Consider the following 27,982-nt stretch of genomic DNA (forward strand, 5'->3'; position numbering starts at 1 on the left):
CTGATAATCGCCATCCAAACAAGTCTGGGAAAACTGTGTGGGTAAGGGTCCCAGCCTTGCTAGCCCCTTCAGGTGCAAGGACCTTGCCAGCTTACATCTGGCCCCCAACATATAGGATCTATATTAATGTACTATTTTTCATTTCTCTGTATTGGTAAATCTCACTTTCTCTTTTTTATTATTAGGCTTGCTAATGGTTCATCAATTTTATCAGGCTTTTAGAATAACCAATTTGGACTGTCAATTTTTCTCTATTTTTCTCTCTACAGCTGCATCCAACATGTTTTAATTTGTCTGGTTTTCAGTATTTATATAAAATATTTTAAAATTTTTATTGCCATTATATTTTTTACCCTGGGCTATTTAAAATTATATTACTTATTTTAAAAATAGTAATTTTTGGGATTTTCTAGTTATCCCCTTGATTTCTAGCTTGATTCCAACATGGTCAAAGAATGTACCTAAATAATTTTAATCTTTTTAAATTGTTGAGACTTACTTTATGGCTCAGCACAGGGTCAAATTTGCTAGCAATTCCAGAGGTACTTGAACAATTTTTGTGTGCAGTCACTGCTGAGAGCTGTGTCCTGTATTTGTCAGGTCAAGTTTCTGAATTTCACACTTTTGCTTTGGAATGACTCCAGACTGATCCCGCCTTACCATTTGCTTTTCACTTTCTTGCTCATGTTTTTTTTTAAAGGTGTAATCAATAGTTAACATTAGTTTCAGGTGTACAATATAGTGATTCAATATTTGCATACATTGTGAAATGGTCACCATTATACCCCCTTTTTTGCTCATTAATGCCCTTGCTTTTACCATCGCTTCCTCTTTTGGTTTAGCTGTATGAATTTCGCACTTTTGCTTTGGAATGACTCCAGACTGATCCCCCCTTACCATTTGCTTTTCACTTTCTTGCTCATGTTTTTCTTTTTAAAGGTGTAATCAATAGTTAACATTAGTTTCAGGTGTACAATATAGTGATTCAATATTTGCATACATTGTGAAATGGTCACCATTATACCCCCTTTTTTGCTCATTAATGCCCTTGCTTTTACCATCGCTTCCTCTTTTGGTTTAGCTGTATTTGAATTTGTATCTGTTTTCCACATGGTTTTATTTGGTTCTGACCTTTCCTCAGCTTAGAATTCTGTTTTCAGTCATTGCCCTTATCCCCTTGGGTCTGTGGCTTTGCTCAGCAGGCCATCATGGCATTCTTCCTTTCTTCTACTCTACTTTGTATAGGAGCTGATCAGGCAGCTCTTGTCAGCAGGAGTTCATTGAGCACAGGTTATGGGGTTCTAAAAATATTTGATATAGTCCATGCCCTTAAGGGGCGTGTGATCTGGCTAGAATCAGGACCCCCACATACAGAGATTTAACAATACGGGGAAGTATGTGATACCAACTATATGGGTATAGTAAGAGGAAGAAGGCAGTCATTATGGGCTAAAATGGTTTTGTAGAGAACTTGGTATTTGACCTAAACAAAAAGCTGGGAAAACAAAGATGTGAGTTGCAGGGAGTTTGCCTGAGTGAAAATCCAGAGGCAAGAAAGCTTCACTACTCTGTGTTTGTATTTCCTGGGTCACATCAGCTAGAGGGGACAATATTAGCAAAATGATAGTTGCCTTGCCCATGGAGGTCAGATCATAAAGGGCCTTAAATGTCAAGCTAATGCATTTAAAAATTGTCCTGCAGTTACAGAGTCAGGGCATTGGCAGTTATGAAGTGGTCGGATGTGGTGAAACTAGTATTTTAGGGAGAATGATCTGGTAGCTGGGTACAGAATGGAATCAGGAGTCCAGAAAGATTCTGGGAAAATTGTATGATTTGAGATTGCAACGTTTGTTGCAATGGTAACAAATTAATAAGGAGTTTTAAGGGAAGGGATAAAGTGGATTCAATGATAACTCAATAAATCCAGCTGATGTTTTTAAAAGACTAGTGGTGCTATTGGCCATAAGGATGTGGAGGAGAATTTAGGCATGGGGTGTCAGAACAGTGCCCAAGGTGAGAGACTTGGAAGCAGCGCTGGGCAGGTGAAGGGTAGCTTTGGCGGCTCTGAGAGGGGAAAAAGCATGGGTGTTGATACAGGTTTTGGGAGGTGATGATGACAGTGGGTGAAGGTGCTCACCTTGAGTTCTCTTGAAGATAGCAAGCAGAGTTTCATGACTGTGGTAACTTATGTTCAGTCACATCAGCTGTGGAAGGCAGTGTAACCTAGCATTGCTGTCCAAATTCCTAATCTCTGAAGTAACAGGTCGAAATCAGTTAACAGTAATCGTCACACTAACAGTAATAAGGCAAGAGCACAGCCCTCCGAAACCACACGTGAAATGCATTTGACCACTGGGGCTCCGTTGTAAGGAGTAACCTATTCTGCATGTATGCCCCTGTGCTGAAGGTTCCCGCAACCATCCAGGTTTGCCTTAACAAAGATGATTTCAAAGGAAATTGCAAAATTCTCAATTCCAATTAGCCAGTGCGATCAGAGATTAATAACTCTTTAGACCTGCTGGAAGGGACTTCACATTTGAGCCTCTTCCCACTGTGTCATGGCAGCAATTTCAGAATTTTAATAATAGATGTCCTCTTTGAGAAATTGCCTTTCCTTGTGCTATGGGAGTTTTTATGATTAGAACTATAGCTCTTTTCCTTGCAGTTGTTTTCAAGGCATTTGTTACCATTTTTGCTTATCAGTAATGGTTCAAAAATTTTGTAACACAGAGCAATTAATATCTGTCGGTAGAAATAAATTACGTTTTTCATCGCTTGTGACACACTTTCAAATGCTCTTTGAGAGTGCCATAATTATGCATCATCATGCTATGTAATTTTGGTGCCTGGTGTTGTAGTGCTTTAGGAGTATGATTTATATTTTCTCTCTGTGTGTGTGTGTGTGTGTGTGTGTGTGTGTGTGTGTTTGAGTACTGAATTAATAGGATAGGTGTAAGGATTGGAATGTAAGTTGGGAAATGACATTTTTCAAAATAATTTGTATTATTTCCATTTTTCTAAAGCAGTCTGTTTTTTTAAGAATTGTTCACATATTTTATATATATTTGTGTATTCAAATAGTGCATATAATGATTGCACCACCAATAACTTTTGCCTGATAGCACTAGAAGGCATAATATGTTTTTAAAATTTGAATGTATAGAATATATGTATGTTCAGGACATATTTTTTATTGCCCTAAGGAAGAAGTATATAATATTTGCAAAATCATTACTTCTGAAATGTCCCTTTGTTCCTTGCCCTTTGAGCACAGCGGGGCCACCCTGATGCTATGCATTCATCAGCCATGATTACTGGCAACAGACAGTGCCTAGGATCCGGGCATCTGCGTACCCTTGGCTCTCTTCTCTTCTCCTTAATAACAGGGACTTGACATCTGAGTTTGGCCTCTTCACTTCTGATTACTATTTGCACTCACCTCTTGCTTAATGGACTCCAACTTGCCTGAAGGTTTTCTGGCCAGAACTTGTCTTCCAACCACTCACTCTCCACCTCTTGCTCTCTTAGCAGAGAAATTTATCAGATGAGGTTAAGAGGATGGGAGAGGGAGGCTGTCAGGAACTGGGGCAAAACCCAACAAATCACAAAGGACTTGAGCCTAATAATTAAGCCTTTCAAATTATAGTTGTGCTTAAGGCACATACCACGGTTAATGAATGAGCCTGCTGCTGTCCTCACTTATGGCTACATCCTGGTTATTTTTACAGTGAGTGAAGGGGATCAGAATATGCCGCCCCAAAATATGCCACTTCGGCATAAGGATTATTTTGAGCTAACAGCCATTGAGAAACAGTAGACATTGGAGGGACATTTTGTCCTCCCCCTTCCTGCTTAAAAGCAGAGTATACATTTCCATTTGGAAAGTTGTCTCCTTTCCCATACAGGAAAAGAACAGCTCTTCATCACCAGGGAGGGCTATCACTGGAGATGGCATGACTTAAAGCTACATAAGTAAAGCTTACTAAAATAACCTTTATATTCTATTAGTTTTCCTCATGTATTTACCATCTCATAGTTTAACACTCCCAGAAGTCCCCACATCATTTTCCTTTGTTAATCACTTCTCCATAATTTATCACCCTTTGTTAAATTGGTATATACGCCTTCCCTCCGCCCCCACCCTAACCACATGTTTGGGTTTTCATTTCTTTTCTGTGAAGTTCACATGTGCATGTGAAATGAAACTTTTCTCCTGTTAATTTTTTTGTTCAGTTGAGTTTACACACCTCAGGCACTAAACCTTAGGGGGTAGAGGGAAAGTTATTTTTCCTCCCCTATATAATGTATTTCATCCTGTTAGACTATAATCATTGATCCCAGTCTGAAGCAGAAAATAAGAGCTCTAACTCATAAATTTACAATTCAAAGAATATTGAAACTTAAACGCAGATAATGTAAAGGGAAATATGGTCTGGGAGGGACCAGAATCATCACTCACTCAACAAGTCTATGTGGAGTATCTACTGTGTTCAGGCACTGAGCTAAGGGTGCAATATTCCTGAGGAATGTGGTTCTCAAAGAAATCTACAGTCATACAATGAAGTCTCTTCTCACTTTCTATCCCCAACAATTTTGTTTTTTAATTTAACACTTTTGGTTGGGTTTATTTAGGTTTGGATAAAATACACACAAGGGTATAATGAAGATAGAAACTTAAGCTATAGGCACTTTGCAACTACCAAATCCACTTCTGAAATTATTCCCTCAGGAAAGGCTACATTAGTCATAGCAGCACAGTCGTGGGCCAAGCTAGAGCTTTATTATTTGAAAATTTTAAAAGGGAAGCTCTATTGAATTTTTCAGTTGAATAGAAAGAAAGTATCTTAGTGAATAGAGAATTATCTTCCTACATGGAACTCAAGCTATCAGATTCCTAAGTAGAATTTTAGCAATTTATACTAGTTAAATAGGCTTCAGCAATTCAAACCCATCTCCATGAAGTTGTGATGGTAATATATTTTTAATTACAGTGGAATTGAAAGCAATCAGCTCACATTAACTTTCTTTTTCAATAGAATCATAAAGCAGAGCCTTTCACTCTGCTAATCCCTTTGTTTATGGAGTCGCCAAGTATTCTTAAGTGAGTCACTTCAGAATGAATGGCTTATTGTAGGACTGAGTTTTAATATATTGAATAAGAATCACAAAAACCTAAGTATAAGGGACCGTTTAGATTATGGTCACTTCATTTTACATCTTTCTATTTCATTCCTAAAAACAAATGCCTAAAATGATTAAATGCAAAAACCAAACTAAAGCTTTTCACTGGATGGTGCATTGGTAATTGGCAGTTACAGTTTTAAAAGGAGTAAGGGCATTAGGTTAATTGGTATAATGTGAAGACAGATGCTTTATATTTTCAAACATCTTAGTAGTTATTCCCTGTTGAGCTTCCATTTTAATTTAACATTTATGCAGAAGCTCATATTTTGAAAATGTTTATAGTCATTTTTATTTATTGTGTCTTTTTTTTAATCCTTATGTTTTTTCTTAAATATATTTTTATTTCAGAGAGGAAGGGAGAGGGAGAGAGAGAAAGAAACATCAGTGATGCAAGAGAACCATTGATTGGCTGCCTCCTGCATGGCCCACACTGGGGATTGAACCCACAATCTGGGCATGTGCCCTGACCAGGAATCGAACCGTGACTTCCTGGTTCATAGGTCAATGCTCAACCACTGAGCCACACTGGCGGGACTAAGATATATTTTATTTTTATTTTATTATTGATTTGAGAGAGAGAAAGAGAGAGAGAGAGAGAGAGAGAGAGAGAGAGAGACTGAGAGGGAGAGGGACAGAAACATTGATGTGAGAGAGAAACATTGGCTGCCTCCTGGCATGTGCCCTGACCAGGAATTGAACCCACAACTTTTTGATGTATGGGATGACCCTCCAACCAACTGAGCCACCTAGCCAGGGCTATTTGTTGCATCATTTTTTGTGTTGTTGTGTTTTTTTTGGATTTTGGTTTTGTTTTTTGTTTGTTTGTTTGTTTGTTTTGAGAAGGATCAGTGCATCTCTTTATATGGGTTAGCCATCAATATGTGAAGTAGCTGCCATGTGGCAGACAGATCTTTCTGCCCTCGAGGGAATTACTAATTAAATTTTGCCTCTTGGTGTCTTACTATTCCAAAGGTCATACAGTGATGTTTGCTTAATCACCTATCCCCTGCCAGTTATATAGCAAATTGTGCCTAAAAATAATAATAATACCTACTGTTAATTAAGGACTTCCTGTGTGCCAGGTGCTATACTATGTTCTTTATACAGGCCGTATAATTTAATTTTCATAACAGTGCAACGAAGCAGCTACTGTCTCAGTTTTACAGAGAAGGAACCTGAGACTGGAAGATGTTCAGACCATGTGTCTCTGTGTGAATTCTGGATCTGGTCGGGGAAGGGGTTGGTGTTTGCATTCTAAGCCCTGCTCCCCAGAGCTGCAGGATGCCGTTTCTGAAGGTAACAAGGGTGACTAATTTCTTGAGCAGCTACTCAGTACTGGTGTTCTACTAAGCACTTTACATGATTTTATTTAATACCCATAACAACGGAAGGTATTTTTTTCCCCAATCTATCAACGCAGAAACTGAGCTGGAGACAGGTTAAAGAATATATTAAGACTAGAGGCTCGGTGCATGAAATTTGTGCACAGGGTGGGGTGGGTTGTCCCTCAGCCCAGCCTGCACCCTCTCCAATATGGGACCCCTCAAGGGATGTCCGACTGCCCGTTTAGGCCCGATCCCACCTGGTATCGGGCCTAAACGGGCAGTCGGACATCCCTCCCACAATCCAGGACTGCTGGCTCCCAACCGTTCGCCTGCCTGATTGCCCCTAACCACTTCTGCCTGCCAGTCTGATCACCCCCTAACCACTCCCCTGCCAGCCTGATTGATGCCTAACTGCTCCCCTGCTGGCCCGATTGCCCCCAACTACCCTCCCTTGCCAACCTGGTCACCCCTAACTGCCCTCCCCTGCAGGCCTGGTCGCCCCCAACTTCCCTCCCCTGCAGGGCTGGTCCTCCCCGACTGCCCTCCCCTGCAGGCCTAGTCCCTCACAACTGCCCTCCCCTGCCGGCCATCTTATGTCCACATGGGGATGGCCATCTTGTGTGTTGGAGTAATGGTCAATTTGCATATTACTCTTTTATTAGATAGGATCACACAGCTATTAAGGAAGATAGCTGAATTTCTACACAGCTCATTCTGTGGTCCAAACTGGCCTTCTTAAAACAATTGTTTTTCATGTGTGATAATGATATGTAATCACTTATTTGTGTTGAAGAGAGCCCAGCATATATTTGTGAGTGACTGAATGGAGTTTTATTTAGGAAGTTTGGAGTGTTCTCCTTTCTCTTTTTCAGTGTCTCTTTCCCTTCTTTGGCATATCCATCTGTAGTGTACCCATGTTTAGGTGTTTGGGGCCTCAAACCATCTCTGGTTCCTTCCCCTCCCCAATAAAATGACATGTTGAAAAGACTACAATAAGCTCAGCTGCATCAAGTTACAAATAATAATGTCTTATTGTTTGGCTCTTCCAAGAGTTATGCGCATTTATTAGGGTAATTAATGGAATTCCAGCCAATAGACACTGGCTGGAAAAGGTTTTTTGTGTGTTTATTTTAGGATTCTTCAAAACATAACAGTAGTTGACCCCCTTTATGTATATTAACACCAGCCTGAGCCTCAATAAGCTGTTTTACAGGTTGTTTTAATTTTGGGGAGGGTTACCCCTTTTTCTATGGGTATACACTTGTGATTTCATAATCAAAATTAGTGAGAAAATGGGACTCATTTCATAACAGTTGCTTTTTGTTGTTGTTGTTGTTAATCCTCACCTGAGGATATTTTTCCATTGGATTTTAGGGAGAGTGGAAGAGAGAGGGAAAGACAGAGAGAAACATTGATGTGAGAGAAACACATAGATCAGTTGCCTCCTGCATGAGCCCTGACCTGGGCCTGGGCCAGGGAGGAGCCTGCAAACAAAGTACATGCCCTTGACCAGAATCAAACCTGGGACCCTTTGGTCAACAGGCAGATGCTCTATCCACTAAGCAAAACTGGCTAGGGCTCATAACAGTTCCTCTTCACTTCAGTATATATGCTTCATGAAGCAAAGCCAGAGAAAGCATATATATAGATATAGGAAAGACAGTTAAAAACAAAAACAAAAAACTGGTTTTCTCCCACTTGCCAAGACTCATTGTCATTATCTAAGACAGATTTGATAAACAGGTTCATTAAACAGAATGCCTATAAGATGGCATTGATTTAAATGGGTTAGAGAATTTATTTTATTTTATTTTTTGACATTTCACCACTAAAAATATAGTGATTTGGAATAATAAATTTTTTTAAAGAACTATAAATAATCCTTGGAGAGTAAACATTATATCATTTCATGATATATAATTATTTTATGGAAAAGTATTCAACTTGCTTTCTTTGAATTTGGCTAGATGGAGTTTGATCTCATGATTTTTATTGTTTTGTCTGTTGTATTCTGGTAATTTCCTTAGATCTATCTTACAGATCACTAATACTCTCTTCAGTTGGGACAATCTGTATAATCTATTTGATATTTAATCTGTCCATTGAGTTTTAAATTTTAGTGACATTGTTTTTTATTGCTATAAATTCTATTTGAACCTTTTCCAAATCTTCCAGTTTTTGTTTATATTGATATTTTCTTTCAGCATTGCTTCTATTCTCTTTTTATTTCACTAATCATTTTAATGTACTTTTATTTTTAATTTTATTGAGTTAATATTGGTTTATAAAATTATATAAGTTTCAGGTGTACATCATAATTCAACATCCGTACATCATGCTCACCACCGAAATCTAGTTTCTATCTATTGCCATTCCTCCTACATCTCAACAACAACAACAAAACAACCAGATTAAAAAATAGGCAAAGAATTTGCATAGACATTTTTTCAAAGAAGACCTGTCTCCAAAGACAGAGAACAGGCACCTGAAAAGATATTTAGCATCACTAATTGTTAGGGAAATGCAAGTGGAAACCACAATCAGATTTCACCTACTACTATTAGCATGGCTGTCACCTAAAAGGCAAGAGCTAAGTGTTTGGGAGGATGTGAAGAAAAGGGAACTCTGGTGCATTGTTGGTGAGAATGCAAATTAATGCACTTTTAAATAGTCTTTTTAAAAATTGTTTTATTATCTCCCGCACTTGGGGGTGCTAATTCTCTATTTTGCCTATTGACTCTCCCCCGTGGTGATTAGTTTCTGCACTATATTTGTAAGTTTCCATGGTGAACTAATATTCACAGTGCCCTTTCTTTTCAGCTTAACCATGACTAAAACTTCTGCATTCACACTGTGTGATTTCGTGCGTTTGTAGCAGGAGAGAACCTGCGTCACCTCGGTCCCTCGTGTTACTTTAAGTTTCAGCTGCATGAGTTTGCACTGAGGGATTCTGTTGGGGTTTGGGACATGGAGCGCTGGCAAGGACTCACAGGAGCTGGGGAAGAGTACAGGAGCATTGTTCTGCCGCATGGGGAATGGAGAATAAAAAAAAGAGGAGAGTGCACAGAAGGGAGATGGGGAGGCTGGGGAGACGAGCTTCATACTCATGAAGAGGGCAACTCTGTCCTCACCCTCCAGATGCAGAATTCATGGTTCTCATTGAACACAGTGACATTTGCTCAGCCAGATCAAGCAAAGGAGAGAGTCTTGGGCATCAGAGGCAGCCGTGTGATGAAAGGTCAATTTCTACTCATCACATGTAATTTTTCAGTGGGTGAGTTTTCTGCCCTTTTCCCACCTCTCCTGATTCATTTTTAAACCAACCTCACACACTCTGTTTTAAGAAAAGTCTTTTGATTGGGAGTCTTGATTTCAAGTAATTGTGTACTTACTAGTTTTTTTCATCTGGACTATTAGAAGCAAACTCAGGAGGTCACCATTTCTGAATTTTCTTTAAGAAACATTAGAAACAGAAGCAGATTTCGACTGTAGCAGTAATATGTTGATTAGAAGGTGAGTTCTCTTTAGTAGGAGGCTGCAATAATAACCATTGTTAATGTTCATTATAGGTGTAGGTTCTGAAAAGAAAAACAGGCGTTGCAACTGGAAGTAAAAATTAACTCAAATTATAAAACATGCGGTGAGGACATACTGAGTTTTATCTCTGGACTCTTGTTTGTCTGTGTCTTTCCCGAGCTCTCTTCACTGCCCACTCACTCCCTCCACTCCCATCCCTGTGTTTTTTGGGTTGCTTCTGTTTGTCTGACCCTGCAGGCCAGAATTGGACTTACTGTAGAAGTTGGGGTTCCTGCCGTGTAGGGTCTCCAATGCATGGTGGCATCAGTCACAGCTTGGTTCCCCTATGGTCACAGGCCATGCCTGGCCTTCCTTCCAAAGGAGCCCCTCAGCCCCTTTATTAGCCTCACCAATGAGGAAACTGAGGCACAGGTAGATTTAGTAACTTGCCCAGAATCATGCAGCTAGCTGGTGGAAGAACATGGATGAAGTGTAGTCTGCTTGACTCTCTAAAGGGCGCAGCCTCATGCTAGGCCTGGTGTTGGTTCCGTCTGTGGGCGACACTCTGTTGCCCTGCAGGTGAGGAGCTTCCGGCACTGTTCCCTCCTCCCCTCTCTCCAGACCAGGGACTCAGAAGCCCAGGGTTTCAGCCTCCCTCGCCACTTTGATTCTCATCTGTTATTTTTGTGTGTTTTTTTAAGCATAAAGAAAGATATTTATTTACTAACCAAAAGGTTGATCCTAATTAAACCAACACTCGGAAATAGTTGCATGCAAAATGTTCGTGATAAAGAGAACTAAACATAGTAATGAAAAAAAACACATCAGAAAACATGAAGAGAGATTTATTTGCTCATTGAGCTTGTTCATTCTCATAGCTAGTTCCTGTCCAGGAGGAGGGTGGAATTTTTACTCTCCTGTTTCATAGATCTGAGTACAGGTGACATTGCTCACGACATGTTCCTGCTCTAACTTCCCTTCCCACCTCCCAGTCTTCTCGAAATGGTGGTTACGTTGCTTCCCTTCCGGTCCCATTCCTGATGCTGAACCTATGCGCTGTTTCAAGGCTGCAGGCAGCCTGAGTTTTTCTGCCATCCGCTGTATCTCTTCAAACTTCGCTCCCAGGTTAAGCAAGAACTGCCTTGTTTCCAATGTGCTCTCAGTTTTACGGTGAGGCTTTGGCCTTCAGAAGGGGTGACAGTCTGGCGTGGCCATGGTTCCCATTTTCCGCAGAGCCATTCCTGAGCCTAGTGCCTTCATGTGCTCCTCCAGGCCTTTGCTGTCCGCGAAGCGCCACCTTCCTTCCAGCTGCTGAATGAGGCCCGTGGTGGGTGCGGGAAGTATGCGGGTGACCTGTATCGAGCTGGGTGGGGGCAGTGCCAGGAGCCTGGCGGGGTCTCCATTCTGTTTTTAATCAGCGAGAGGTTTAGCTTGTTCTGACTCTGGCTCTGTCTTTTCAGGTTTTCTCATCTGTTTTCTTTCTCATTGCTATGGAGGCTCGTTGCTATGTGTTTGGACAGAGGAGATACCTCAGAGGATAGGCTCCTAGACTGTCTTGACTGGAAGTGTCCAGTGCCTTCTCAGCGGAATATATTCATTCATACACACATTCTCTCATTCGCTCATTCATTCATTCAGCATTTATGGACCGCCTGCCCCTGTCAGGCTCTGTGCTGGGTGGACAGAGTGCAGAGTCTGTCCTCAGGCAGCTCAGGGTCTTCTGTGAGGAATTAGGCGTCGCTTCTGTGCGGTGGTCAGTGCTGTAGCAGAGGCTCGGCTCTGCCTGGGGGTGGGTGAAGCAGGGAAAGGTTGGGGGAGACTCTGGAGCTGAGGCTGAAATGAAGGGAAATAAACCCTCTCCAACAGAGGGAAGATGCTCTGGGGGGAGGAACAGCATGTACCCTGGCTCTGAGGCCTGGGGAATAGTGAACGAGGCTGGGGATGAGGTGGGATGACAGGAAGCCACACATGGAACTTGAAGGGCCCCGGACTAAGGAGTCAGGTTTTATTTTATGGATGATATGGATGCCACGCAATAACAGACTATTAATTTGCTATTTGGGTCACTTCTTTTTATGAGAAAATTGTATTTTCCATTTGTTAAGTCCATAAAATATGAAGTACACTCATATAGCCTACTGTCCTTCAGGAATAAGGCATTAAAACACAGACAGAGAGTAAACAGTCCCAGGTGTGAAAAACTTGGGAGAGGGTGGCCTATTTAAATAAGCTGTTTGGAAATTACTCTCCGAGTACTTTGTACGTCTTTGAAAACATGGCCAAAAGATATGTAAGTATTCTCCCAAGTGAACGTTTCATGAAAATGGAAAAATTATCTTTTGGTTTTATTTGTTCTAGAGTTTTTGTAGTTCAGGAATATTTTAGAAATTATTTTATGTTGGGGTCCAGCCCCAGCAGGTCCAGGGGTTCCCAAAGGTGTGGACGGAGTCGGCAAAGAAGGAATGACACGGAGACAGCGTTCAGTTGATCAACAGCCTAGCCAGGTTCTCACCAGGTTCTCCAGCCTTGTCTTTATTCTCTTGTTACATCTGTATTTATACCAGTTGATTTTAATCCTATCCATTCTATTCCAAAGGTTAGGGCATTTGTTAATCTAGTTCTGTTGAGTTTAATCCTGTCTAGGTTAATCTCTGTTAATCAATGTGTTCCATTATAAGGGCTATTCCAAGGTTACTGCTCTACTGATAAGCTACAAAGAAGTGACTGAAGGAGATTATCCTACCCAGTAAAGGTTATGTCCTCCCAGCCTCGCTGCTTGCCTTCCCTGGGACTGCCCTGTGTCGGTGAGTCTCCAGGGGTATAGGCTTTGGTGCTTTCCCTGGTGGGCAGACCCTTGGGGATGTGGGCCCAACAAGTCTTAAATTTATTGCCAACAGTCTTAGTCCAAGTTCTTCATAAGTAGTACATGGTATTTCTGTAACACTAGGGGGTTTCACTGATTTATTCTCTTTCTTAGTCCTGTTAATCCCTAACTCCAGGGGAAAAAATCCCCACCTGGGAAACAACCTTTCTCGGTGAAGTGGTCTTGTTTAAAACACATGGCGCTAAGAGGGGGAGCAACCATATTAAGAACAGTATGCCATATACACCAGGTCCCTTGAAACATATGCTGTGCAGATGTTTCTTCCCTGCAGCGACTGTGTCAAGCAGCAAGGATGGACCAGCTTCTGGCAGTTTTAAAATTCCAAACGTTATATGTATTTCAAAAATGTGGTCCACTGCCTATTTTTATTTCAGATCTTTTAATTTTGATTTCTTTATTGAAACCTTCCCATAAAATACAAAGAAAGCTGGTGATTGTACCTTTTGTTGGAACCTGTAAATGAGACCTACCCGTGAGACATAGTCAAGTGTTAGTGTACTATGACATGACATACATTTTGTCAATATCCTGTCCTTCTGGAGGCTCCATGGAGAAAATGCAGCGTTGTAGAAGTTCAGGTCTCACAGTTCATCATTGTGGAAAGGACTATAAGAGAACTGCGCAGTAAAACACATGAGCCATTCTTTCTTCCTTAAATATTTGTTTTGGTTAATCATACCCTGTGCATGGCTATAAGGATCATCGGCTGGCTGAAGGTCACTGGTCTTCTTAACCAATGGTAAAACCTCAGCCTGTACTCTACCACAGGGGTTGACAAGTCCTTGAATCCCACAATTAGCAGAAAATGATTTCACTGGAGGAAGCATTTACCAATTTCTTTCATTGTTACTTGTTGTTTTGATACCAATATCAGGCACTTTGTAAACAGACATTCTGACTTCACAAACAGTTGTGCCCATGCAGGAGCCCATTATCTTATTATAATATTCAATTTCCTTCGCATTCTCTTAATTGAAATGAAGCTGCTCCTGCTGCGTCTGGGCGGTGGAAACTTCCATAATACCCTGAACTCTCAGCTGCAGCAGATCGATTCTTTGTCTTCCTGGCTTTCTCTGGAACTTCATTCTGTGGGGGGTCTTGTTTCTGACCGTAACAGGTTGCTATCAGTTCAGCCTGGGATGGCAGAGCACTGATTAGACTCTTTTGATTGCTTTGATTTTGAAATTGACTAGTCCCTTAGTCTGTAAGCCCTTTATTCCAAAATGCCAGTTAATCAAAATAACAACATTAATGATTTTCCACTACATGGGTCCACTATGTAAATTAGTTAGTGGAAATAGCTTGAAAAGCAATATGACTGAATAGGTCTATTCTTAACTTGTTGACCGAATAATTTTGTGAAAGTCCACCAATTTCATATTTAGCCCAAAACTCCCATGGAAAACTTTACAGTTCAATCCACAGGAGATAAATTGCGTGATACCCATAATCAGAAACACTGGCATAAACTCCATGTTCAGTTGCTTCCTCTAACCTCTTCCTGCTTTCTGATGCAACCCCTTAAAGTCACTGAGGATTCAAGGATGATAATTAATTTTTAGGGTGAATTAAAAGAAGTAATATGATTGTAATCAGGGCTGATTTTCAGCTGGTACTTATCACTGTGGCCAACAGCCACACTAGTTGTTTATGGCTTTCTAACTGGTCAGGACCGCCATTCATTGGTTCTGAAATATTTCAACTTTTAGACCTACAAATAATGCCATGCATGATTCCAATGTGTATTTTAACTACATTTCATCAATATTCAAATCTGTATGCACTTACATTATACAAACCTGTCCTTGCTGGTTTGCATACCTGTTGTCTCTACTCTGTCCCCAGCACCTACACAGGGCCTGTCACATTGTTAGTGCTCAAAAATGTTCTGAGTTGCACAAATGAAAGCACATAATCTCTTTTGTTTCTATCTTTTGCACATTGTGCACCAGCTTATATTGGCATGTTATTTTCTAGAGTGACCTCATTATATGTATATTTTTGTTGAAAGTGACTTTGAATATTTAAATAGATAATTTACCAAATTGGAAAAAAAATAAAAGAACTTTAAAGACTAGGGCAAAGCCAAGGACCTCAGAAACTGGAACCAGGGACATAAGCATCCACACTATTGTGTTTGTGTCTTTCGGGTCTGATTCTTCTGGGCCTGGGTTTCATTTTCCTTATTGCACACAAGCTTCCCTCACATGAGGGGACGGTGGCTAGAGGCAGTTCCTGGATTATATCCTTTTAGCCCAGGAACATAAGAGTAAAGATAACTTTTTTCCTAAATTCAGATTGAAAAAAAAAATCACAGGAAAGGATTCTGATTGGCTGGTTTAATATCATGTGTCTCCCCTTGGACCTGTCCTATGGGGAATAATGATTTATGATTAGCTGGGTCACATGACCACCTCAGTGTTTAGAGGAGTATGCTTGTTGCAAGAAGAAAAGAGGATTGTCTGTCAATCAGGCAGTCATCCAACTGTATGCCTACAACAGCTAGAGCCAGCATGTCAAACTCCAAGGCTAACACGGGCCAAATAAACAAGGTTTAAGTTTATGTGGGCCGCAAAAAAACAAAAGCTTCAATTTTCATAGAAATGTAGGTTTATTTCGATAGAGACATGCTGAATACAAAAGGCTGAAATAAATGAGTAATTGTTAACATAAAATAGAACATTTTAATAAAAATATTTTTTTCTTGAACATTAACTTACCAGACACTGAATAACTGCACAAATTAATAAGCTAACGCAAATAAACCTATTTTTCTTGTTCTCCGAAAGCGAAATATTTCCTGTTGCACACACCAAACAAGTCAGTCCAAGACTAAGGATGTAGCAATCGGCTGCTAAAACATTTGCTGCTAGTATTAGTGGAAGGAAATGGTGCGCCTGCATGTAAGGGAAATGCATGCAAAATGATTATAGTAATCAGTCATTAGTGAATGTTGTAGTTCGTTATTAATAATTATGTATAACAGGATATTGTAAAAATTAAGTTATGAAATTTTTATTAAAATGTTTCTTACATACCGTTATATTGGCTGGGCCACAAAAATATTCATTGTGGGCTGCATGCACCCCAGGGCCAGGAGTTTGACATGCTTGAGCGAGAGTGAACAGATATACAGAGTAAGTGAGAAAACACTTTGAGCTAAGGGGTCCACCTAGGATTGAAAAATAAGATAATGGTGACTGGGAAACATGTGTTTCTAAAGGGACTTGGGTCTAGCAGGAGGATAGTATCCTGTGACTCTTCCTTTTGGCCTGAAGGGAATGCCATTCATGTTATTCCTTCTTCGGGTTTGTACTGTAGCATGTACTGTAAGAATTCGTTCACAAAGCTGCCTCCTCCACTGCACTGTGAGCTGCATAAAGGCTGAGACCATGTCTGATTTATGCTTGAAAGTGTTCATGTTCGACATGAATGCGTGGTACTTGCTGAATGAATGAATTTGGGAAGTATAGCAGGCTACCTTAGAGTTGAGGCACCAAATGAGAATATAGTTGGGATTATGCATGTCTTGTATTCTAGAGATGCAAAACAAAGCTGTTAAAGCTAGCAAACTTTTCCCTAGCAGATAGAATGGCCTGCATACCTTCAGGGAGCCCATGTCCTCACAGAGCAACCATTTCTATTACTCTGAATGGGTCTGATCCCTTCCTGTGTTAGCCCAAAATCTCCATTCTTTGCCCCTGCTGAAGCCTCATCAGAAGGACTGTGTGGAGAATATGACTCTTCTGTTTGACAGCCCTTTAAATACTTGGAGTTGGGTGCCAATATTTATTTCAGTCTTCCTCCAGCTAAAACATCCTGGTTCTTTCAGGCATTCCTCAATGAGAAGGATTTCTGGATTCTCCCATCCTGGTTACATTCCACCTATAAACTTTTGGGCGTTTCAGTGGCCACCTAAATGTGAGATGCCTGGAACTGAACACAAACATCCAAGATACGGTTTGACTTGAGCAGAATTTAGAATATGATGATTACACCTGAGGATCACAATCGGTGGTTTAGGAAGTAGAAACCGTTAGTTAAAGGAAAATTTCCACAAAATCCACTTTATATATTTAAGTAAAGGGAGGTGGTTTCTGGGTGGAGGGAGTTTTTTGGACAGGTGGGAGGTTTACCTGCCCGTGCCGTTCCTCTTCATAGACTGTGGTGGCCAGTGAAACATTTGGGTGAAACTCTCAGAGTTTGGTGGCCCAAACTCAGTTGGAAAATGTATTGTTAAAAAATGTAGTGCATTTTCCATGAATGGAGTCCCAAGTTTTCAGACTCAGTAGAGGATATATTAAGTTTAAGTGCTACTAAAATTTCCATTTATTTTTACACGAAGAGCTGTCAAGTCACATCTTGCCATCCTGTAATACAGGATTTTTCATATTTTCTTATTAAATTTAACGTTGTTGTTCTATATTTCAGCTTGTCAGGATTATTTCGGGTCTTGATTTTGTTACTCATTTATCTTTTTTATCTTATCATAATTTAGATATTTGACAGTGTGCTATGGATGTGGTATTCAGTTATTTTATAAGTTTATTGACACAAATAGAGGTCGGTGAGAGAGACTGTTCTTCAGACACCTGGACACTGATGAGCATGTTGGGGGATTCAAAAACCTTGTATCCAACATTGCTAAAACTCACCTAACCACCTTCCACCCCCAAACTTTCTATTTTGGTCAATGTCATCAATATCTACCTACGTCTGAAATCTAGGCACAGTCTTGATGCTTTGCATCATCTTTCAACACTTCCTAAACTGGGCTTGATACTTGCACAACACTAACTGCCTTGTAATTTCCTCCACGCTCCGTACTCTCTCTTGGTTTTTACAGTCTTCTTTTTCTGAAAAATTCCCCACGCATACTGCCACCCAAACTTCTTTTTGTCAAAACTTGTCTTAAGATTCAACTTAGGTGTGCCCTCCCCCTAAGATATTCACAAACCTTCTCCTGGATCTTGACTCCTGTTCCCACCTAAGACTGACTTAGTCTTTATTGCTATACCTTTGTGCAGAACTCTAGCCACATTTTACCTTTATCTCTTACTAGATTAGATAGTGGGCTGGTTAAAGGCTGGTCCATGGGTCACTCCTCTTGGTATAACTTGAATTTAATCTGGTTTTTATCAGATACTCAGTAAATAGATGGTAAGTAAAATAATGGGCAAATAAACCTACTTAAATGCATATAATTATCTTATTTCCCAGCCCAATTATACGACCATATATGCAAATATATGTGGACTAGTTACATCCATTAACTACTATGTTGAAATGCAAATATTTTGTTTGATGGTTTCTTCATTTATCAAACTAGCAATCCTGTTTCACAAAAAGAAAGAAATCTTCTCTTTAATGATGTGCTAAGTCAAATTATTTTGGACTTCTTTTCATTATTGTGTCCTTTCCTAAATTCACAAACAATTCTGGAAGGAGTGGACTTTTAATTAAACTTGCCTGATTGGAGAGCACTTTTTACAGGGTTCTTTCTATCCAGTGGCTTAAAAAAAATTAAATCTGAATTTATTGACTACACCCTGTGATGTTGTAAGATGTGCCTCCTAACACTAAACAGTGTATAATCTCACTGTAGGAAGGAGACATACGCATGAATAGGTAACAGTAACTTCAGCAAGTGGTCAAGTATCAAAAACAATGGCAAGATGATAAGCGTTTGGCATTTTTATGAAATGGTGGTGTTTTAAACAGTCTAAAAGCAAACACTAACCACACCACATATGAATGGGCGGAGGCTTAATTTATAAAAATTATAAACTGCAGGCCCGGTGCATGAAATTTGTGCACTTGGAGGGGGTCCCCTCAGCCCAGCATGCACACTCTTGCAGTCCAGGAGCCCTCAGGGGATGTCCTTAGCGCTGCTGCGGAGGCTAGAGAAGCTCCCGCCACTGCTGCTGCGTTCGCCAGCCATGAGCCAAGCTTCTGGCTGAGCAGTGCTCCCCCTGTGGGAGTGCACTGACCACCAGGGGGCAACTCCTGCACTGAGCATCTGTCCCTTGGTGGTCAGTGCATGTTATAGCAACCGGTCTTTCTGCCGTTTGATTTGCATATTAGCCTTTTATTATATAGGATAATTTATGAGGGGAATTGAGTAAAGGTGCAGGAAACAGAACTTCCCTTCATTTTATGTTGAGCTAATTATGAAGCTTATAGGATTATTCTAGAAATAGACATAATAGTAAACCTAAATTTAAAATTACATAATGTTTGGAAATAGGGGTAGATGATTTTACCAGAACTTTCTCACGAAGCCTGATAGAATTATAATCAGGACACATTATCTACTGGGTGTGTATCCACTTGGAAACACATTAAAATAGGGGGAAAAAAAGAGAAGAATTCAGCATAGGGACCCCCAGTGCTTCCCAGATAGGCACGCTCTGCTATGCTTCAGACTGGGAAAACTGTCTTCCAGGCTGCTCCTATGCAGACACAGAGAAGAAAGTCTGCTAGGTTTTCTTATGGCCAGAAGCAAGTATAATTTGAAGCAACTATACCTTTTCAAGAACTTCATTCATTCATTCATTCTATTCATTACCACTTAGCAATTATTTATTGAGCACCAACTCTCCGGAAGGCACTGTGTTAAACTATGGAGACAATTCTATGGTTGCTAAAGCAGCATTATAAATTGATTTCCCATGTTCAACCCCTCTCCCCCCACAAATAACATTTTGTCTATCAGTCAGATGTAGCGCACTGTAAATTAAAGAGCATTGCCTGTGTGAGAAATATAGGTCTAGTCATGCCTTGGGCAAATTATCCCACAATTCTGTTCTCAATTGGAAAATGAGAGGGTTGAACCATTTGCTTTCTAGAGTCCTCTGAGGCTCTAAAATATAATGATCTAATTAATTTTGATGGCTGCCTGGCTTACACTTTAGTGTTTGTGAGTTTGTGTAGTGCCTGGACATGCTGGTTGTGTTGACTTTGTGAACTTGCACAGATGACAAAGTTCTGAAATACAACAGAGTGCTCACTTACACCAGAAGTAGGGAAGAGCTATAAACTTTTATTGCTTAGGTGTTTGAAAACTTAATGAGTTAATATTTATTCTGCTGTAAGAAAATAGTTAAAATATTTCTGTGCCTAGTTAATTGAGATGGGATATTTTGATTTCATGACATTTTATATAAATAAATGTTTAAATGTACTGCTTAACTGCATGGATATTACTATTTCTGATGTGGCATAGACATATATCATTTTATATTTGTTACAGTAGATAAAATTGCTGTATAAAGTTTAAACTGTTCCATCAACAAAATTGAACATTTTAGTAAATTTATGTATATATCTGTGTATCTAAATATATATCTGTATATATAAATATATATTTAAAATTACCAAAGTCACATAAATATTATCTCAGAGTCATTTTTGAAAAGGAGTATCTTAATGTTCTCAGTGAATAATTTCTCTCTGCCTGAGATCTCGCTACTGTTGTACCCTGGGAAATATTCAGAGGGGAAGATAAAATTATTTAGATTTGCAGCTTCTTGTCATGGGAGGTGAAGGCCCTTTTTATTATTATTATTAATGTGATGGGAATAGTTCCATCACATCGTGTCTCTGCACAGCATCCTGAGATCAACCTTTTCATCACATAAATAATTACGGTTGTGTTTTTTCAAAGCCTCCTGCCGTTACTTCCCTCTGCCTCTCAACCACTTTGCATTTGAGTGAGGAAGGTAGGGCTGTACTCAGATAAAGGTTTCCCCAAGTACTGACAAAAGGTAGATGCTTGGTAGTAGTGGCTGGTAGTAGGGGGAGGGTTGTTTCTTTGCCCCAACAAGACCCAGGTCTGTGCTGGCTGGACACAGGTGCGTGTTCTTTTAAAAGTATACTCTCCTTGCGTGTGGCAATTGCAGTATTTTTCCCGAGAAAGAATCAGCTTCTGGCCTTGTATCTTTTCTTTTTTCATGGATCTGCTTTTGTAACCAGGACTCCTGACCTGGCCCCAGAAAGGACATCCCACATAGAACGTACTGAGGGCTAGACTAGGCCTGAGTCCTCTTGGTTATATGGGGTGAGCAAGTCAGGCAAGATTTCTGCTTTTAGGGAGGGGACATTCTCATGAAGGAGATAGACAACAAACTAGGAAACATACAGAAGTAAGGCGGGTCAGATAGCAGGGAAGCTCTGAGGGGAACATGGGGGGAGGAGGAACTGTGCCCTGAGCACATACCTGCTCATTGTTCCCACACCTGTATTTGGAATTCTTTCTGAATGAGGGGCAAGTTATGGGTCAGGCAGTGTGTCTTCCATAAATCCCCCTTTTCTGTGTCACCCTTGCCCCTCAGTGATGACTTCTAGTTTCCCTGAGGTCCCTGGTACTGGCCCCCTACTGTGACTGAGTGGAGCGTGGCCGTGCAGAATGTTTGATGGAGTCTCAAGGTAAAAAAATGAAGGCAGTTGTAGAGAATTTTTTTTAAAAGATCAGATCTTTTGTTTTTGGATGCAAACAAATTTTAGGAGTGGCTTTTGTACTGAAAAATTTATAACCCTGTTACTTGGTAACTTTTTCTCTCTTTGCTCCCTACTCAGGAACTTTGCACCATCCATCCCCTCTGCTTGGAACATTCACCCTTCACATATTCTTATCTCATGCTTTTCAAGCTTTTAGTTATGTTTTTTTTTGTGGTTTTTTTTTAATGAGGCCATCTTTATTACTCTAGTTAAAATTGCACCCTCTTTCTACCACTTATATGATATATACTTGCGTATTGTGTTTATTGTCTCTCTTTTCATTGCCTCTTCTGTCTCCAACCTCCATGAGGCCAAATATTTCAGCTCATGTATTCTCCCAGGGAACAAGTCTGTAACAGCCAAACCTGGCAGTGGTCACCGTGGAACCATTAGGGAAGCAGACCTGTCTCTAGGAATTGGGATCCATGACCCCGTTTCACCCCATTGCCAAGTCTGCCCTTGGAGTTTCACCCTCACTTTGGGTCAGAAGCTCTCAAAATTAGACCCATACTGTGCAGGCCCCTAGCCTTCCACCAGGGCCTGGGTCAGGGTAAGCGGTGTATCTGGGAAATGTTAAAAATGAGTGCACAGAGCTGCTCTTGGAATTCTTCATTAGCAGATGTTTAAAAGTCAGCACTCTAAAATTACTCGCAGAAGCTTATAAATATGAATTTCCTGTAATTCACATTTTATAAGAATTTCTATCAGCTGTGTCACAGCTTGAAAAATACCAAAAACGCATTAGAAAAATCTTTCTGTTTAAAACTAGATTGATCCCACATTTACATGGCAAAAGAAGGCCATTACGCGGCAGGCAGTAAAAGCTTCATTTCAGAGAGCCTGAGAAAAAACTCAAAATAATTCACTTCTACCCAGGCCATTTGACAACTGTTAGACTTTTTCTTACAAAATAAAATGAAATCCTACCACCTGCTGCTTATAATCTCCAATTAATGCTATAAAAAGTGCCTTCATTAAAAAAGCCGATGTGTAATTTCTGCAAGCTGGGTGCAGACATTTCTTCAAAACTACTGTAACCTTTTGCTCCTGTCTGCAGCAGGAAGCGCCTTCCCGATTCCAAAAAGAAGCCAGAACTGATTTTCACCTAATTATTTAAGAGGTAAACCTCTTTCCGTTCACTGGGTTCAGTTATTTAAAATCACGATAATTCACATATAATCTGCTGCCATATGAGTTCGGTAGGAATTGTGAAAGAAGATTACCGAAGCTTGCCAACATTCCACCTGTGACTGAGAACAAGGGTGTTTTTGCAGGAAGCACAGAAGAGAAGGGAGGGGGAGGGAGGAAAAGAGAACAGTGTTCTTTCTTTCCTTGTCTGGCTCTTTTAAGACAGAATCAGCAGGTGTGAGAATCACCACCTTTGAGTGTTTTAAAGGAGTGAGAAAGTCCAGGTCTTTTATCTCTTCCTTCCCACCCTGATAGTCAGATTAATGAGAATTTTCGAGAGGAAAAACCACTGGACATCTCTGACATGCCCCCTTCTGTTTGCCGAATTAATCTGGGGCAGTCGGGGTCATTTGCAGCATGTGCGGACAGCAGACCCAGCAGGCCAATTCTTCCGTCATTCTGTCTTCCTGCCCAGCCAGTTATCAGGGCAGGAGCTCATAGGAAAAGAGTTGCCAGGATAATTTGGGGGCTATTGTGGTCGGTTATCAGAAGAGAGCAGGGAAGTCCTGGCACATGGGTACCATGGCACAGCTATGAGCCCAGTGTCTCTACACCAGTGATTCCCAAAGTGGGCGCTACCACCCCCCCGTGAGCGCTGCAGCGATCCAGGGGGGCGGTGATGGCCAGAAGAGAACAGGGAAGTCCTGGCACATGGGTACCATGGCGCAGCTATGAGCCCAGTGTCTCTGCTTGACCCTCAAGGCTCTACACCAGTGATTCCCAAAGTGGGCACTACCACCCCACCCCCCGCCGTGGGCGCTGCAGCGATCCAGGGGGGCGGTGATGGCCACAGGTGCATTTAGGGGCGATGAGTAACTGCTATTAAAATTTAAAAAAAATTAATTTCCAGGGGCTGAGTAATATTTTTTTCTGGAAAGGGGGCGGTAGGCCAAATAAGTTTGGGAACCACTGCTCTACACAGTAGCCCTTTTGGTGGGTCTCTCTTCATCTCCCACACCCATCAACACAAATCCAAGAAACTGGTCTCTTTCGTTAGGTCCCTGGATGATCCCTGATTCTCCAATGCTCTGCTCCTATTTTTAATTCTTGCCTAGAATGTCCTGCTCCTCCATTTATTTCTCTTTTTCATGTCTACATACTTAAAACCAGAGGAAGTACAGCTGCGCCTATAATCCCTACTCTCTGTAATCTTAACCTCTCACATTTGCTCACTGAGTCACAAAACTGGCATCATATATAGAGGTTTGTTTTAAAAAATGTACATATTGCTTAATTAAAACAGTGGTTACCCTACCATCTTCTAAATGCCCCCCCCCATGATTTTTGTGATATTTCTGATGGCTTCTTTCCCCTCTACCTTTCTGTTCCTTCTCATTCTGAGAAGAAAGGTCCACCCCTTTCTCTGTTTAAGTGTGGTGTCCCTCAGAGTTATGTCATAGGTGCTTCCTTCTGTATCTCTGGATTCTGTTCTCCCTAGAGCACCAGTCCTGCATCCCGCTACTTCCTGCAAACCTTGTCTGATGCCACGGGATTTTAAAACTTAAAAGATTCTAAATCAAACCCATTCTTTGTGGGTCCCCTCCAATTACACCTTCCTGGTATGTATATTCTACTAAGATGCCTAAGTAAGAAATCTCAGAGTCATCCTTCATTTGTGTTTCTTCCCTGCTACTTCCCCCAGGAAGCTGTTTGGTCTATTTTCAGTATTATCATTGGGATTGCTTCTACCTCCAGACCCAACTGCCATCGCCTTGGTCATATCCTCTCTGCCCATGAGCAGTCCTACCTCGGGGGTTCTCAGCTTCCTGTCTTGTCCCCCTTAAATCTATTCTTTTTTTAAAACTGTTTTTTAAAACATATTTTTATTATTGATTTCAGAGAGAAAGAGAGAAAGGAGAGAGAGATAGAAACACCAATGATGAAAGAGAATCATTGATCAGCTGCTTCCTGCATGCCACACACTGGGGATGGAGCCCACAACCTGGACATATGCCCTGATCGAGAATCAAATTGTGACCTCCTGGTGTACAAGTCGATGCTCAAACACTGAGCCACCCCAGCCGAGCAATCTATTCTTGATGGTCACAAATTATTATCTGAAACACAAATATGATCATGACTCTGTCCTAGCAACTTTGGTGGCTTCTAGTTCACCAGAGCGGGTCCTGCCTCTCTCGCATAGCTTATGAGTCTTACCTGCTTGCTCTAGTCTTCTTACAGGGGATGGTCCTGCCACTGGGCTTGTGAATGTATTGCAAGAGCCTGCTCAGATTTCAGTTTCTTTGTGAGATCTTCACTGAGCCCTCAGTCAGAAGTCATCACTCTTTTTTTTCAGGGTACCATTAACTATTTCTATAGGCCTTCATTGTGCTATCTGTTATGTAAATGTTATTTATTATGAACATGATCTATGTGAAGCCCCTTTCTGTGTATTTTGTTCATCTTATATCCTGAATGCTAGCATAATACCTGGATCACAGAGGGGGAAGAGGGGCTGGGTATCAATGAAAGTGTGTGAATCAATGGATATTTGTTTTCAATTAGCATACAAATCCACTATTGGGAACATATGACTTGATAAACTTCTTTTATCCTTACACAATGCTGAACATACATGTGACAAAGAATAAATACTTGTTGACTCATTTGTGGTTAAGACTGTAAGAGAAAGTGGAACAGTAGGAGACAGGTGTATGGCTGAAATATTAGATGTAAATGTTTCAAAGTGTTGTGAGGGTGCGTACGGAGACTCGGCTGCATTATGATTTGGTAAAATGTGCTGTTTTTACTGGTCTGGTATTAATGGAAGCACATGATTTTAAAGCAAGAAATCAATTGCCAGGGTTTTGGGGAAATGTTAATTTAGGTTATATAGTCAAACTAAAAAACAAAAAGGAGTTTCAGACCTACCCAAGAGCTATAGTCTCATGAGTATTCTTGTGTGCATGCATGCATGGATCTGTAATGGTATAGGCAACACTCTGAGCTAAGACTCTCTTTGTGTCATGCACGGAATATAAGTAAATCATGGGCTTGCCAGGGTTAGAAGTTTCATACCATGTAAATGAAGAGTCAAACAATCTGACTCGCTGTGTTGGGGGCTGATTGTGAAGGGAAGCCAGTTAATATATTCAGTGTAGTTAACTGACTTAGTAAACATGTTAACACTTTCTAGTGCTCCTCTGTGAACTATCTATCCATCTCCAGATGGATATGTCTTTATCTGTCTATCTATCTATCTATCTATCTATCTATCTATCTATCTATCTATCTACATACACATTTATGTGTGTGTATTTATTCAGTTAACTTGCTTGATATTCTATATCAGGGACAGACTTGCTTATTTATTTCTCACTACTGACTATTCTACATCAATCACACCTAATAAATTGTTAAACAGGTAGCAGATGCTCAAAAATTACCAACAACACAATTATCTTTGTATATCTAATTGACATGTTTCTAACATTTAATTCAATTTTTAAAAAATTTTAAAAAGCACCCAGAGTCCACAGCAGCTATATATTTCTAAATTTTTCCTAAGATACAGACTCAGCAACCATTTTTTTTAAAAATCTGGGAGGGAACCCCTAATTGGAGCAGGAGACCTGAGAGTAGAAAAGGTATTTATTACTTAAAAGAATTGTCTTCATTTCCAATGCCATGTCTTTCATAGCTCCAAGAGGAATATTTCTAAAGCAAGCGCATATCTGGTGAAATGCCCACTCATTTTTTATTGGTTTGCATAACTCTTTAGATGCTAAGGATACAAAGACGAACAAGATGTGGTCCCTTCCCTCAAGGCATTCATAGTCGGATGAGGTAATTAGTCTGTTGTCCAGTGGTGAGTGTTACCGGTGATGGAGGCAGGCCCAGGGCGCTGTGGGCACAGAAGAGAGATAGCTGAAACCAGACTGAGAGGCCACACGAGCCCCTGGAGGGGAGAGCCAGACTGTGTGAGTGGTTCCCTGTCATCCTCAGGACAACTTTCCTGAGAGGGGCTTCCATGATCTTTCTCACCTGGTTTCTACCACCTCCTTAGTTTCAAGCATTGACACATACTACATGGGTGTACATACAAACATGTGCGTGTGCTTACACACTTACACAAATACTCACCAAATGCTTTAGCCAAAGACATCTGAGCAGATCATATTAATAAAGACAAATCTCACTGGTTTCTATAAAAAAGTACTTTAACCTCAGTATCTCTAATTGTTCACCTACAACTCCTGCTTCAGCATATTACAATCATTTTTTAGTTCTCAACTCTCCAGTGAAAATGTGCTACCAAAGATTGCTTCTTGACCTCCCGAATTTTAAGTCCAATGGTGTCTGCAGCTTCATCTTACTTGGCCTCATTGTCCTATGTAGGTGACTATGTCCCTTAACTCTTGTGTAATCTTAGACAAGGTACTTAAATGATCTCTTCCTCAATTTCCTCAATTACACAATGAGATAGTACGGTTATTATCATCATCACAGCCCTATGAGTATTAATTGAGTTAACATATGCAAAGTGCTTGGTTCAAAGCAAGCAAAATAAGATGTTTTTTATATTTAATTCTTCTTTTCTTAAAAAAGTATGTTTATTGATTTCAGAGAGGAAGGGAGAGGGAGAGAGATAGAAACATCAATGATGAGAGAGAATCATTGATTGGCTGCCTCCTGCACACCCCACAATGAGAATAAAGCCCACAATCTGGGCATGTGCCCTGACTGGGAATTGAACCATGACCTCCTAGTTCATATGTTGATGCTCAACCACTGAGCCATACTGGCAGGCAATTTAATTCTTCCAATCACTCTTTTGTTTTTTAATCTCTGTGTTGGTAACTTTGACAGCCCTCTTTGTTTCACCCCTACCTCTCTGTGTCTTGCAGGCTTCTTCATTGACCTCTCTTATTTATTCTGCCTCCCCTTATATGTTAAGATTTGAGAGTTTGCACCTGCAATCCCCAGTCAACACACTTATTCTCCCCCAGGCCTCTCCTCCCTCCCCTTTCCCTCAGTACAGCTCAAATCTAAACTGCTTGAAGAGACTGTTTTGACTCCATTGTATGCTCGTGCCTCCTTTGTCAAATATTAATTGAGCATAATGGCTTGGGTAGATTTGTGGGTTCTCTGTTCTGTTCCATTGGTCTATATGTCTGTTCTTGTGCCAGTAACAGGCAGTTTTGAGAACAGTGGCTTTGTCATATAGCTTGATATCTGGTATCGTGATCCCTCCAACTTTGTTGTTCTTTTTCAGGATTGCTGCGACTATTAAGGGGTCATTTTTATTCCATATGATTTTTTGGAGAGTTTGTCCTAAGTCTGTGAAATATGCCATTGGTATTTTAATGGGGATTGCATTGACTCTATAGATTGTTTTGGGTAGTATGGATATTTTAATAATGTTGATTCTACCAATCCATGAACA

The 27,982-nt window shown here is 40.5% G+C and overlaps 1 protein-coding gene and 1 pseudogene across 1 annotated transcript in view; one reads left to right on the forward strand and one right to left on the reverse strand.

Moving 5' to 3' along the window:
* Positions 1 to 27,982, forward strand: part of DCDC2 (doublecortin domain containing 2) — a gene marked incomplete at its 5' end in the record, with an annotated part of 197,202 nt that overhangs the window by 108,632 nt on the left and 60,588 nt on the right. The window lies entirely within an intron of this gene.
* Positions 10,935 to 27,982, reverse strand: part of LOC102260212 — a 33,348-nt pseudogene continuing 16,300 nt past the window's right edge.

Source organism: Myotis brandtii, unplaced genomic scaffold (assembly GCF_000412655.1).
Source record: "Myotis brandtii unplaced genomic scaffold, ASM41265v1 scaffold311, whole genome shotgun sequence".
Classification (NCBI taxonomy): domain Eukaryota; kingdom Metazoa; phylum Chordata; class Mammalia; order Chiroptera; family Vespertilionidae; genus Myotis; species Myotis brandtii.